Source organism: Dipteris shenzhenensis, chromosome 5, assembly GCF_047967505.1.
Source record: "Dipteris shenzhenensis isolate YYH24624 ecotype China chromosome 5, Dip_SZ_1.0, whole genome shotgun sequence".
Classification (NCBI taxonomy): Eukaryota; Viridiplantae; Streptophyta; class Polypodiopsida; order Gleicheniales; family Dipteridaceae; genus Dipteris; species Dipteris shenzhenensis.
Genome location: NC_141600.1, coordinates 27,145,901 through 27,159,117, shown reverse-complemented (window position 1 = coordinate 27,159,117; position 13,217 = coordinate 27,145,901). Strand labels below are relative to the sequence as shown.

Genomic DNA, 13,217 nt, shown 5'->3' with positions numbered 1-13,217 from the left:
ATCGAGGTATTCTATCCCTCGGTCATATACCTCGATCGAGGTATTCTATGCCTCACGCAGGACATATACCTCGATCGAGGTATTTTATGCCTCGCACATCATGATGTGTATACATGTGGCTGATGTGGCACCATGCATGGTCATGATGTGGCAATATAGTCTCTTCCATGACATGGAAAGGTGACGTGGCATGATGAGTTGGCATTCATGAGGTGGTAGATTGACATGGCAAATTGAGGTGGAGGGATTGGTGACATGGCAAGGTTGGCGAGGTATGCCAAGGTGGCAAGGTGTGATGACATGGCTCATGATGTGGAATGATAAGGTGGCACATGTGGCAGCACGTGTGGCAATGTAAGGTGACATGGCAAGGAGTGATGTCACATCTCCTTGATGACATGGCACCACGTGGTCTAACAACGTGGCATGGTTGCAAGGCAAAAATAGATGACTCAACCTTCTGCATGGGCAGCATGCACACTCAAAGGCTTGCCACTAGGGTCAGTGATGCTCCTAGCCTACCTTACCAAGCCTTATACCAAGCCTACCTTGTCTTGGTATTAGGCTTGGGTGGCCCTTTTTCCCCCACAAAAGTGAGATTTCACTCTTGGAGGCCATATCGTACGTTTTCCTTACTCAAATTTAACCAAAATTTTTTCCTCTTATTCATCATGCAGAGGACTAAAAATATTGACATTTTTGAAATGTTTGGTCATGTTTGGGAATTACTAGATTTATTTTTAATATTCTTTGTTGATCCTCTAAGGAGTAAAAGTAAAAATTAAACTTCAATCTTCCTAAATCTAACCATTGGATTTGGGATTTGATGATTCAACCACACACCCTTATGTGCCTACTAACCTTCCACCGAATTGGATTTGCTTAATTATTCAAAATACTAAAAAAAAGTGGTGTGCTACTAAAATGCATGTATTTTATGACTTTATTTATTATAAATAATTATTTATAATCAGATAAATCATTCAAAAAATTACCAATAAATCAAGTTAAGATCTACATAATGCAAAGAGACCACTTACAAAGTTTCAATAACATTTAATCTAAAATGAGTGAGAAATTTAGAATTTAATATGACACTCTCTGTTCGTGACAAACATGTGACCACCCTGGGACCATGCTGTGTGACACAAAGAAATTTTTTGTGTGTGCATCGAATTTTTGATCAGACTATACGATTGTGTGCACAATAGCAAGTGTGATGTTGTGTTAGAAGACTTCAAAGACTAGATCCATAGGGAAGTAGGTGAGATTTGCATTTTTGTGTGCTAAAAAGCTTGTTTTTCCACCTCCTAAGGATTGGGGAGTGAACAAAAAGTGGACACCCTTAGCTTGCTACTTCCCGTTACCACACAACTTATATACCACATGGTAGACATAAATATCATGTAGTAAACATAAATACCACATGGTATTTTGGGGTCAAGTACTCTACAATATTTATGTATATTTCCAAGAACTAATTGTACCCATTTCCCAAGTCACCGAATCCATGCAAGCACTAGAGTCATGTGAGTTCAAGGCACTCTACAAGGATGGAAGGTCCAATAGCAAATCCACTAGTAAACCCTTTCAATTAGCAATGCAAGAGCAAAGGTGAAGACCTTATTTCAAAAATATATGAGATGAGAGGGTGAAAATCCTAAGATGTACATCTATTTTGAAAAACATACAAGATGAGAGGATGAAAATCCTAATATATTTTCTAATTGTGACTTTGAGTATACAATATTGTGCCATTCTTATTTGTGACTCAGTGAATACAAACTGTCTCCTTGCCCATTCGAATCATGACATAAATTTTAATAGAATTTGTAAGGAAACGGTTTTTTCCTAAGTGTGAAAACATCAACATGTCTAAGTACTTGCGTTGATATAGAGCTATCGATATAAACATCAATTCTTGACAATGATAAACAAACAAAAAAAGTTAATCCTATGATCAATATTTGATGGATAATTGATGATAATACTGATGTTATGAAATAGAAATTAGCATCAATATTATTGTCGATCGCCGTGTAAACCAAAATAAAATTGTGGGGCAAGGTGAGACAACTTTCAACCCCATTCTACCCCACTATAACTCAACTACATGCACCCAAGCACAATGCTATGATATATAAAATAAAGAGAATAGAAAGTAAGAATATGTATTACAAAATGCCTTTGGCATGTAAGTGTAAAGTCAAATCCATGCAATAAAGGAAAATGCAAGATGTATTAATTAATAATCATTTTGTTGGTGAAGAAAAGTATATTTATAACAAAGATTCGGAATTAAAAGAGTTGTACTATTCCAATGCAATATCATGGTAAATAAAGACCAAGGCATCCTATGCAAAATGTAGGCATCTGTAGAGATGGAACAAAAGGAATTCACAGTGCATTATGCATCCGAAAACTGACCATTTTGAGCTTTTGTAGTGCTACATTATCATGCAAATGCCCACATACAACAAAGCAAATCGTAGAATTAAATTGTGGAAGACGTTGGATACTAACATGCTTCCTTTATCGCATTGCAAGCTCGTAAAAATGCAACACTAAATTGTTCAAATGAAAAACCAATACTTGTTGCAAAAACTAGCGATAAGGGAAGATAAAGACTCTAATGAAGATACAATTTGCACTAGTGATGAGGAAAGATGAACTACACAAAATTGCAACCGCATAATCCTAGAATAGTATTATAATTATGCTATACAAACACATTAGAAGGTCTTATTTCATTCACAATTTCAAACACATTAGAAGGTAATTATGCTATACAAACACATTAGAGGGTCTTATTTGCCGCAAAATTACGTATAATGAAACTTGAACTTTTCAAATTTATGTGAGAGGTTTATCTTTGCAATTTTTCGAATTTGTAGATTCCTTTATATTTTAATTATATTTTGCCCTTAAAACCTGAAAAGTTCTAAGGTTTCCTATCTACAAACCTTATGCTGTTAATGGTAGAGATAAAGGGGCAATCTTGGTGAAGCCATAGCAAGGAGGGGCGAGTCCATGTGAGCAGTAAGACCAGAGCTCTCACTCATGTCCAGTCCACCTCCAATATTATCTGTGAGCGACCAGTCGAAAGCATGCACCATCCTCCCTAGAATCACCTGCACGTTTTGCAGCCCCAGCCTCCACCCTGGACACCCCCTCCTTCCTGACCCAAATGGCAGTAGCTCGAAGTGCTGGCCCTTCACATCTACGTTGCTGCCCAAGAAGCTCCCCGGCCAGAACTCCAATGCCCTCTCCCAGCAACTTGGATCCCTCCCTATTGCCCATACGTTCACAAACGCGCGTGTTTTGGCCGGTATGCTGTATCCGGCTATCTCACAAACCTGTACGGATTCGTGCGGTGAGAGCAACTGCACAGCCGGGTGCAACCGCATGGTCTCCTTCACCACCGCTCGTAAGTACGGCAGGTGAGCGATGTCGGACTCCTCTAGAAGTCGACCATTTCCCACCACAGAATCGAGTTCTTCGTGGAGCTCTTTCATGCACGTTGCGTTACTCAGGATCTCCGACATTGCCCATTCGATTGTAACGGAAGTTGTGTCTGTGCCTCCCGCAAACATGTCCTTAAATGAAAGGAAGCAGGATTAGAGTTAGGAGCTGCGAGCACGATCAAATTTTCTAAACTATGAGACAACCATGAAAATTTTTCAGCCTATTACCATTAAGACTGCCTTGATATTATCATCCGTAATCGGCACATCCTGCTGGGTTTCTTCAGCGGCGACGGATAACAGCACGTCTAACAAGTCTTTTGGGGAGCATGGTTCCGCTCTCCTCAGCTTGCGCCGATCATCAATAATTTCTTGGAAGGTGGTTCTGATCATTTCCCCGACAATTTTCATGCGTTTCACGTAGCCTTGCAGATCCATCCATTGCACGTATGGGATAAAGTCTCCTACATTGAACACGTCAAGGAGGTATAACCATTCATTCAAGAGATTTACAATATGATTGGAGGCATCTCTGGAGTCACTAACAAGCTCTGAGAATTTCTGCCCCAAAGTCAACCTGGAGATGATATTATTCGTGGTGCACCTCAATCGTGAAAGGACCGATACTTCCCTTCCCTTCTTGCTATCATCGAGAATGGATAGCATTAGAAGCGCCGTTTCCTCTTCCCTCAAAGCTCTGTAAGATTCGAGCCTTTTATTGCTGAAGAGCTCCGTAACACATAGCTGCCGCATCCGTCTCCAGTAAGGGCCATAAGGAGCAAAACCAATATCCGAACCTTCGAAGAGAGTGTATATAGTTGCTGCTGTTCGGGGTCTGGAAGCGAAGACCTGATCCTGTGTTTGAAGGATTTCTCTGGCCATAGCAGGCGTAGAAGCAACGATAACAGGGATGGAACCTAAGCGCAGGGACATTAAGGGGCCATAAATTTGGAAGAGGCGATGAAAAGATTGGTGGGTTAGAACACCCAACAAGTGGAGGTGACCGATGATGGGTAAGGGAAGAGGCCCGGGAGGCAAAGCAGCTGCAAGGCGACGTAATTTTCTGATGAAGAGGAAAGAAGCTGAGATGCAGAAGAGGAATGTGGGGAGGAGGAGAAACCAAAGGGGTGCATAGCGACGGCTAAGGGAGGTAGGGATCATGAGCAGGCAGCTACGCATCAAGGAGGAAAGCTGCATGATTGTAGCAATGTTTGAAGTGTTTGTGTAAAGCTTTTGCGAAGAAGAAGATAGATCGCGTGTCGTGATGAAAGATTGGGTGGTGCTGGGTGGACTGAGGAATCTGCGCGAGATCCAGATTCCACATAAGAGAATTCCCTCTAATGGTGGCTAAGGGGCTTAGCACATGGCAAGAAATAGGATGGGAATGGGAAAAGGTGGTCCCAAGTGGTCCCATGCATATTTCTATCCTATTCCCATCCCACCATGTGCTAACAAAAAAAGAACTAGGGATGGGTTTAGGAGGAAGAGGACACATGGCATCATTTCATGTGTTTAAAAGGTGGGGACCTTGTGGGGACAAGGACACATGTCATCCTTCCATGTTTTTGAATCCCTAAAAAAGGACAACCCATTCTGGCTGCCAGGTCTAGAAGCCATGGTCCAGGATGGGAGAAAAAGTGGCTACTCCGATTCTAAATCCATCCTAGACTACTTGGTGTAGGATGGGAGTAATGATGACAAAAATATTCCCATCCTAAACCCATGCTAGCTCCATCCATGTGCTAAGGCCCTAAGGTTGTTTCACACACGGCCAAAGGGTGCCCAAAGAGTGGGTACCCAAAAACAATTATGGGCGGGCTCACGGCCAAAGGGTGCCCAAAGAGTGGACGCCCAAAAACAATCATGGGCGGGCTGGAATTGGCACACCCCATTACACACCACCCGCCCATCGTGAAGTTTTTAAAAAACTAAGTACCCACCCATGGGCACCCCCTTTACACACCGCCAAAGTACACACCGCCCGGACATGAAGCTCTGATTGGAGGTGAGGGACCAAGAGGATCTCAACCATTGGCTATCATAAGCCCACCCATCGTTGGGTAGCCAAGCTTGGTTCCCATGGAAGGGCTTGGAGAGGGCAAGACGTAAACTCCATGTCAGATTATTTGGTTTAGGGATGGGCAGTGTATGTGTAAGAAGGTACCCGCCCAAAGCCAAACTCAAGCTTCCTATTGATCCAAAAGGGTGCCCAGCCTTGGGCACTCTTTAGTGTGTAAACACCCTAAACGACAATGTTAAAGGATTAGGCGTCAAACACATCAATTTCGACAAGGTTTGAAGTACAATTTTGGAGATTATATACTGGCTTGATGCCATGCATGAGACCTCTCTTGGATGGACGTTATGAGCTTGTAGTTACTTAGAGTACATTCATGCGATGTCTGATGCAAGGTCAGGGAGTTTTCATGTGGTCAGATCACAAGCAGGGCATTCCCAATAATCTCCAAAAATGTACTTTAATCTTGTTCGAAAGCGATGTGCTCTAATGGGTTTAGTGCATGGTGGGCATTCTCGCGATGCGTTCTGAGATTTTAGATTAAAACTCCTATTTCATTAATTTTGGACTCTTGCACTATCCAAATTCATTTTGTGAGATAATTTTGGATAAAACATTTAAAAAAAAGAGGCTCTTATAAAACAAAACATTGAGTCAAAAAGAAGATTTTAAAAAATCAAATTAGAAAAAATGACGTGAGATGTTATTAAAACTAGAGTACATTAAAAATAGAGTACATTACATTGTTAAAAGAGACAAAAAGTAAGATTTTAAAAAATCAAATTAGAAAAATGGCGTGACATGTTATGAAAACTAGAGTACATTTCAAAAAGAGCACATCACATTTGTAAAGAAGTAGATCATATTACTCAAAGCCATATGGTGTCAAAAAACACCTTAATACAGTCTCTCTTAACATCATCTTAACATCACATTTGTACAAGAAGTAGATCATTTTACTGAAAGCCATATACAGTCTCTCTTATCTTCTTAATCACCCTAAGTCTAGAAGATCTCATCATTGGTCTCTCTTATCTTCTCAACAACCCAATCTTTCACTGCCTCCACAGCTGTATCCTCAACATAATTACATGCGAAGAAGAAATTTAAGCAATCACAAATTGTTTCTTTATAATTTCTCTGAGAGGCTCTTATTGTTCTCTCAGCGTCTGCATCAAATCGCCCATGACGAGAGCTACGATAACGCAGGTTACTTAAGAAGTCTAATAGATCTTGTCATGCTTTTATCATACGTCTTAAAAGTCTTTCACTCTCTCCTATCTTGAGACTCTCCTCCCTCTCTATGTGCCTTTGTGCAGCAAATTCCTCTCTCTCCATGTGTGTCAAAGGAGAACCTTGTCGAATTCTGGCCTCTCTCTGTGCTCCTTCGTCAGCACACCATTCTTTGAGATTGTTAATTCCGAACTCCACGTCTTCGACAATGCCAAGGACATCCATGGGTGGGGAGATGATAAAGAAAGGGAGATGGACTATGATGCAAGAAAGAAGAGAGTGTTTGCGGCACACTACGATGGAAGAATACAAGTTAATGAGAAGCACTAGGATGGATGAAAGAAGAGAGTGTTTGTGGAAGAACTAGGATAGAAGATGCAAGAAAGAAGAGAGTGTTTGCGGCGCACTACGATGGAAGAATACAAGTTAATGAGAAGCACTAGGATGGATGAAAGAAGAGAGTGTTTGTGGAAGAACTAGGATAGAAGATGCAAGAAAGAAGAGAGTGTTTGCAGCGCACTACGATGGAAGAATACAAGTTAATGAGAAGCACTAGGATGGATGAAAGAAGAGAGTGTTTGTGGAAAAACTAGGATAGAAGAATACTTGGTTATCAGGATGGATGAAAGAAGAGAGTGTTTGTGGAAGGACTAGGATAGAAGAATACAAGTTACTCAGAAGGACTAGGATGTAAGAAATAAGAGAGTGTTTGTGGAAGGACTAGGATGGAAGAATACAAGTGCACTAAGGCACGATGTGTTTACTATGATAAGGATAAGGGTTGGAATAAAGTGAGAGGCACGATGTGTTCACTATGATAAGGATAAGGGTTGGAATGAAGCGAGTGGAGATTGAATGCTCTACTTTAAGTGAGTGGAGATGATAAGGATAAGGGTTGGAATAAAGTGAGAGAAGCATTGCGAATGCTCTACTTTAAGTGAGTGGAGACTATCCAACTGAATAAAATTCTCATCACACAAGGATTTATTTCCAAATAATCACATCATTACACATTCATATCAAAAGGATAATATTTTGAAACATCCAAATTTTGTACGGATATGTAAATCCCCTCCATTCATATCCAATTTTGTACGGATATGTAAATCCCCTCCATTCCAAAAGGATAATATTTTGAAACATCCAAATGGCTTGAACCACTCCCTTTACTCCATTCCAAAAGGATAATATTTTCAACTGAATAAAATTCTCATCACACGAGGATTTATTTCCAAATAATCACATCATCACACATTCATATCATAAAATTGTGTGCATGAAGAAATATATTACAAATATTACATCATCACATATTCATATCAAAATTCTCATCACACAAGGATTTATTTCCAAATAATCACATCATCACACATTCATATCATAAAATTGTGTGCATGAAGAAATATATTACAAATATTACATCATCACATATTCATATCAAAATTCTCATCACACAAGGATTTATTTCCAAATAATCACATCATCACACATTCATATCATAAAATTGTGTGCATGAAGAAATATATTACAAATATTACATCATCACATATTCATATCGAAATTCTCATCACACAAGGATTTATTTCCAAATAATCACATCATCACACATTCATATCATAAAATTGTGTGCATGAAGAAATATATTACAAATATTACATCATCACATATTCATATCAAAATTCTCATCACACAAGGATTTATTTCCAAATAATCACATCATCACACATTCATATCATAAAATTGTGTGCATGAAATAATTATATAAATATCATCAGTAAATGCCACTTAAGTAATAAGTCACAAATTGGTGTATAATCAACAAAAACTACAAACACAACATCATACATGCATCACAACTCTTGTGATGCTTCTAGTGGAGACGGTGGCAACTCTTCTGATGCTTTTGGAGTAGACTCAGTATCCTCTTCCTTAAATGCAAGCGGAGGCGGTGGCAACTCTTCTGATGCTTCCAGTGGAGGCTGTGGTGCTGTAGGTGTACACTGGGTCTCTACTTCTTCTGTAGTGTGCAGTGCTTTCATAGTAGACTCAGTCTCCTCTTCCTTAAAGGGAAGCTCTGATATTGCTTCAGTTGCACGTTGTATTCTAATGGCAGCAATTAGGTCTCGAATGATTTCAGCCCTAAACAATTGTATATCCTCCTCTGAATATTTGAGCTCCAAAGAGTCTTCCGATGAGATCTGTCGCTTAAGTGAGAAAATTTCTTTGAAAATCAACATGCAGTTGTAGGCAACTCTCCACCCACAACTATGCTCATCTTCTTGCTCTACTACTAAACGCTTTTGGAAGTCTACCGAGTCTTTGTACTGTCCTGTTTCTCTGATAGCAGATACCAACTTCTCAATCGACCTGCTCATCGTGACATATTAAAAAAACTTAGTGTGTCTATTACATAAGGTACATAATATAGAAGTAACAACAGATTAATAGAATACTTACGTTTGCACTGAGCCATGAAAGCCTGCAATAATCGAGTTAACAAACCAACAATAGTTGTCTTCAAGGTCCCAAACCACCAGACTCCAATGTTCCCTACATGAATAATTAAGAACCATTATTATTTAACACAATGTTGCTAGTATAAGATGAAAATAAAGGTTGCCATGATACTTACATCTCATGATATGCCATAAATAGGACTCACACGCTATGTAAATGTAAAGGCTGTAGCAATTTACAAACATCGGCTATTGTCTTTCTACTATCGCTAAGTATAGGAGAAAGGAGGGAATCCAACATATACACACGATTTTGTACGACTCTACCAAATCATGAGATAACTATACTGCACCAAGAAATAAATGAATATTAGCTTATTAGATTTAATCAAAATATTGAATTATCAAGCAGAGAAAAAGTTTGTATCAAACCTGAGAATGGCCATCATAACGTTGTTATTGACCTCATTTGAAGCTCTAGAGAGAATTGAAATCTCCTCTTCCCCAAATTCAAGATACTGAGGTCTATGTTGAATCATAACCCTAACATTAAAAGAGCTTCCCAATTCTTCCAATGAAGCCATGTTTGTAGAGTTGAGGTCTTCTATCCTCTTTGACTCTTTGATGGCATTATCAATGATTGCTCGAATGGTATATGTTATAAATGCATAGAGATGCAAATCCGTATATGTTGACAGTGTGGTGTCATTTTGTATCTCAAAAATTTGACCTAGTACCAAAAAGCAATTGTAGCCCACCCTCCATCCACAATTATAGATGTGGCTATTCTCTTGATGTGATACCTGACATGTTATATACTCTATTTGTTATGCCAAGTCACATTGCCGCATTACTATGTCGATAGCACCTACTAGCTTTCGAGCTGATCTGCACATCAAAACATATAACAATAGTGAGTATGTGCATTGCATATCAATCTACATGTCAAGAAGTGACAACAAGTGTAGTCTATACTTACTCTAACACATTGCCATGGACGGATGTCATTGAGTTGGCAAAGAAGCACTTCTTCGCAAGGATGTCCATGACTACTAGACTCCAATGTGAGCTGCATTATCAATAAAGAATAATTACTGTGTTTGAGACCATTCTAGCAATGCAATAGAAAAAACAAGTAGGGTTTGATGCTTACTTCTCATAATATGCTGTAAAAATAACTCGTGCGTCATTCATAGGAACGTGCTTCAACCACTTGCAAACATCCTCTATGGTTTCTTCTTTGTTGCTAAGCACTTCCGAAATACGAGGATCGAGCATATATGAAACGCTTTGTATATTTTGCGAAAAATTTGCTATAACATTACTATATTTAAAAAAAAGTATTAGCTTCTTGGGTTTAATCAAAATAAGCAAAGTATAAAGCCAAGGAAAAGGCTGCATCAAACCTGAGGATGGTTGTAATGACTTTGACATTAACCTCATTCTTAGGATTCAAGAGGATTGAAATATCTTCTTCACCAAATTCAAAAAAATGAGGTTGTTGTCGAATTAACAACATAGCGGTGAATGAACTTCCAATCTGCTCCAATAGATTCATATTTTCATGACTCATCTTATTGAGAGAGTAGTCTACATCATATTCTTCTTCACTTGCTATGTCCTCCACATCCTCCTTCTGCCATAAAAATATAAAAAGGTTATGCGATGTACACATCCCAAATAAAGGCTTAAACAAGCAGATAAGATTTCATACATGCTTTCATTAGAGTGAGTCTCTCCTCTGCTTGGAGCAAAAATTTAAAAAGGTTTCATACATGCTTTCATTAGAGTGAGTCTCTCCTCCTCTTGGAGGAAAAATTTAAAAAGTTATGAGATTTACACATCCCAAATAAAAATAATGGTTTAAATAATCATAGAAGTAAAAGATAGCATGCTTTCATTAGACAAGTTATGAGATTTACACATCCCAAATAAAAATAATGGTTTAAATAATCATAAAAGTATAAAGATAGCATGCTTTCATTAGACTCTGTCTCTTCTCCTTTTGGAGGAAAATATAAAAAAGTTATGAGATTTACACATCCCAATTAAAGGCTTGAACAAGCATACAAGTATAAAGATAAGGTTTTATACATGCTGCAATGTAGTCATATTTTCAGGTTGTTTCCCAATTGTAGTAATTAGATGCTAAATACTCTCAGCCCGAAATGCTAGCAGATCAGCTTCTGTATATGATTCCATTTTGACTGGTAACTCCAAATCAAAAATCTCTCTAAGAAACAACATGCAGTTGTAGGCAACTCTCCACCCACAACTGTGTCCATCTTTTTGCTCCACTGGCAAACGTCTTTTGAATTCTACTTGATCTTGTTGCTCTGTGGTTGTTCTGACAGCAGATACTAGCCAATATGTAGCACTGTCCATCATGACATATTAAATATATTAATATGTCATGATCATAAGATACAAAATAAGAAAGTATAAAAAATATTAAGAGAATAATTACCTTGGGGATTTGGCATGATAGCCTTCTATTGAATTCACAAACCATAAATGGTTGAGTTCAAGGTCCCAGAAGATCAGACTCCAATGTGAGCTACACGACCAGAATAAAAATGATTATTGTTTTACACAAACTTGCCAAAGAAATAGTAAAAATAAGGTTAGAGTTGATACTTATGCCTCACGATAAGGCATTAAGATGACTCGCACCCCATCTAAATTCAAAGGGCTTAACTAGGTACAAACATCTTCTATAGTCTTTTCAGGAGAGCTAAGAATAGAAGAAAGGAGAGCATCGAACATGTAGACACGATGCTGCACTACACTAGGAAGGTGAGAAATAACTACGCTGCACCAAGAAATAAACAAACATTAGCTCATAGAATTGATTTGCATTCTGCACTAGGAAACTGATATATAACTACATTGTGAATAAATAAACAAATGTTAGCTCATTGAAGTAGCAACAAATAAATAAGTGTTACCTGAGAATGGCCAAGATAACATTGTCATTAACCTCTTGTAAAGGATTGGAGAGGATTGAAACCTCCTCTCTACCAAAGCTTAAATACTGAGGTTCTCATTTCAAAATGATCCTAACTTCAAATGAGCTCCCCATTTTATCCAATGCACCTAAATTTGATTTTTCAATCAAATTTAGAGGTGGTTGCATTGTTGAAGTAGAAGGGAGTGCCTCTGTATTGACTTCATCCATTTCTTCTCCCTCTATTGCCTGTAAACAAATATGAGAGAATAGATTCATTATCTTTAAATTTAAATCTTATTTAAAAAATTGTATTTAGTTGAGAAATAGAGAGTTCATACCGCTAAGTATTGTCGTAGTGGCCTTTTTTCATAACCCTGCGAGCCATAATTATCAAAGAAGGCATCATCATGTTTGTCTTCATCCACCAACCTCTCTGTGAACGGGTCATGTAAGTCCATCTTTTCATCATCATCAACTGGGACATTATGATCTTCAAGGTAATCATCCATGTCATCGGTGTCCTTGTGGTCTATCTCTTTTTCATAGCCTGTGGTTAGATCTGCTTGAAGCTGGAAATAAGCCATGAAATGCTTATTTTCAATAATATTTGTGGAGTTGCCTTTTCTTAGGAGATCCTCAAATAAATATCCCATCTTGCACAAGGTGACCTCCCAACCTACCGGTAGCAAATTCTCCATCATGGTAAGCAAGAGACTCCCACTTTTTGTAGGACTTCCATAGTTGTTTTTTTGATAATGTATGGACCTGGGAATATCTTGCTCTTCTAGCATCAATCTCAAATTATTTGAATTCCCTCTTATGTTCTTTTGTAAGGAGTGATCAGGGTTGGGACTCCGCATACACAGAAAGAATGATTCAAGAGTTTGAATCGCTATGCCACATTCTCTCTTGCCTCTCTTTGCTGCATAAATGCCACTATAGATCTTCAAATCTGATGAATATGCTCGCTCTAGAGTAACCTGCATGGCTTCTTTGTCTTTTTTATCAACAAAAATGACAATGTTGCAAATCGCCACTTTGCTAATGGTGGTATATACTATTCTATCAATGAAGTTATGGATATCATCGCTAGAAAC

The 13,217-nt window shown here is 38.5% G+C and overlaps 1 pseudogene across 1 annotated transcript; it reads right to left on the bottom strand.

The window, feature by feature from the left end:
* Positions 1 to 2,972: 2,972 nt before the first annotated feature.
* Positions 2,973 to 4,743, bottom strand: LOC147901809 (cytochrome P450 71A1 pseudogene; annotated as a pseudogene). Its single transcript, XR_015540977.1, has 2 exons — positions 3,693 to 4,743; positions 2,973 to 3,596 (listed from the first exon to the last, which is right to left on the bottom strand). The product of XR_015540977.1 is annotated as a cytochrome P450 71A1 pseudogene (transcript).
* Positions 4,744 to 13,217: the final 8,474 nt, after the last annotated feature.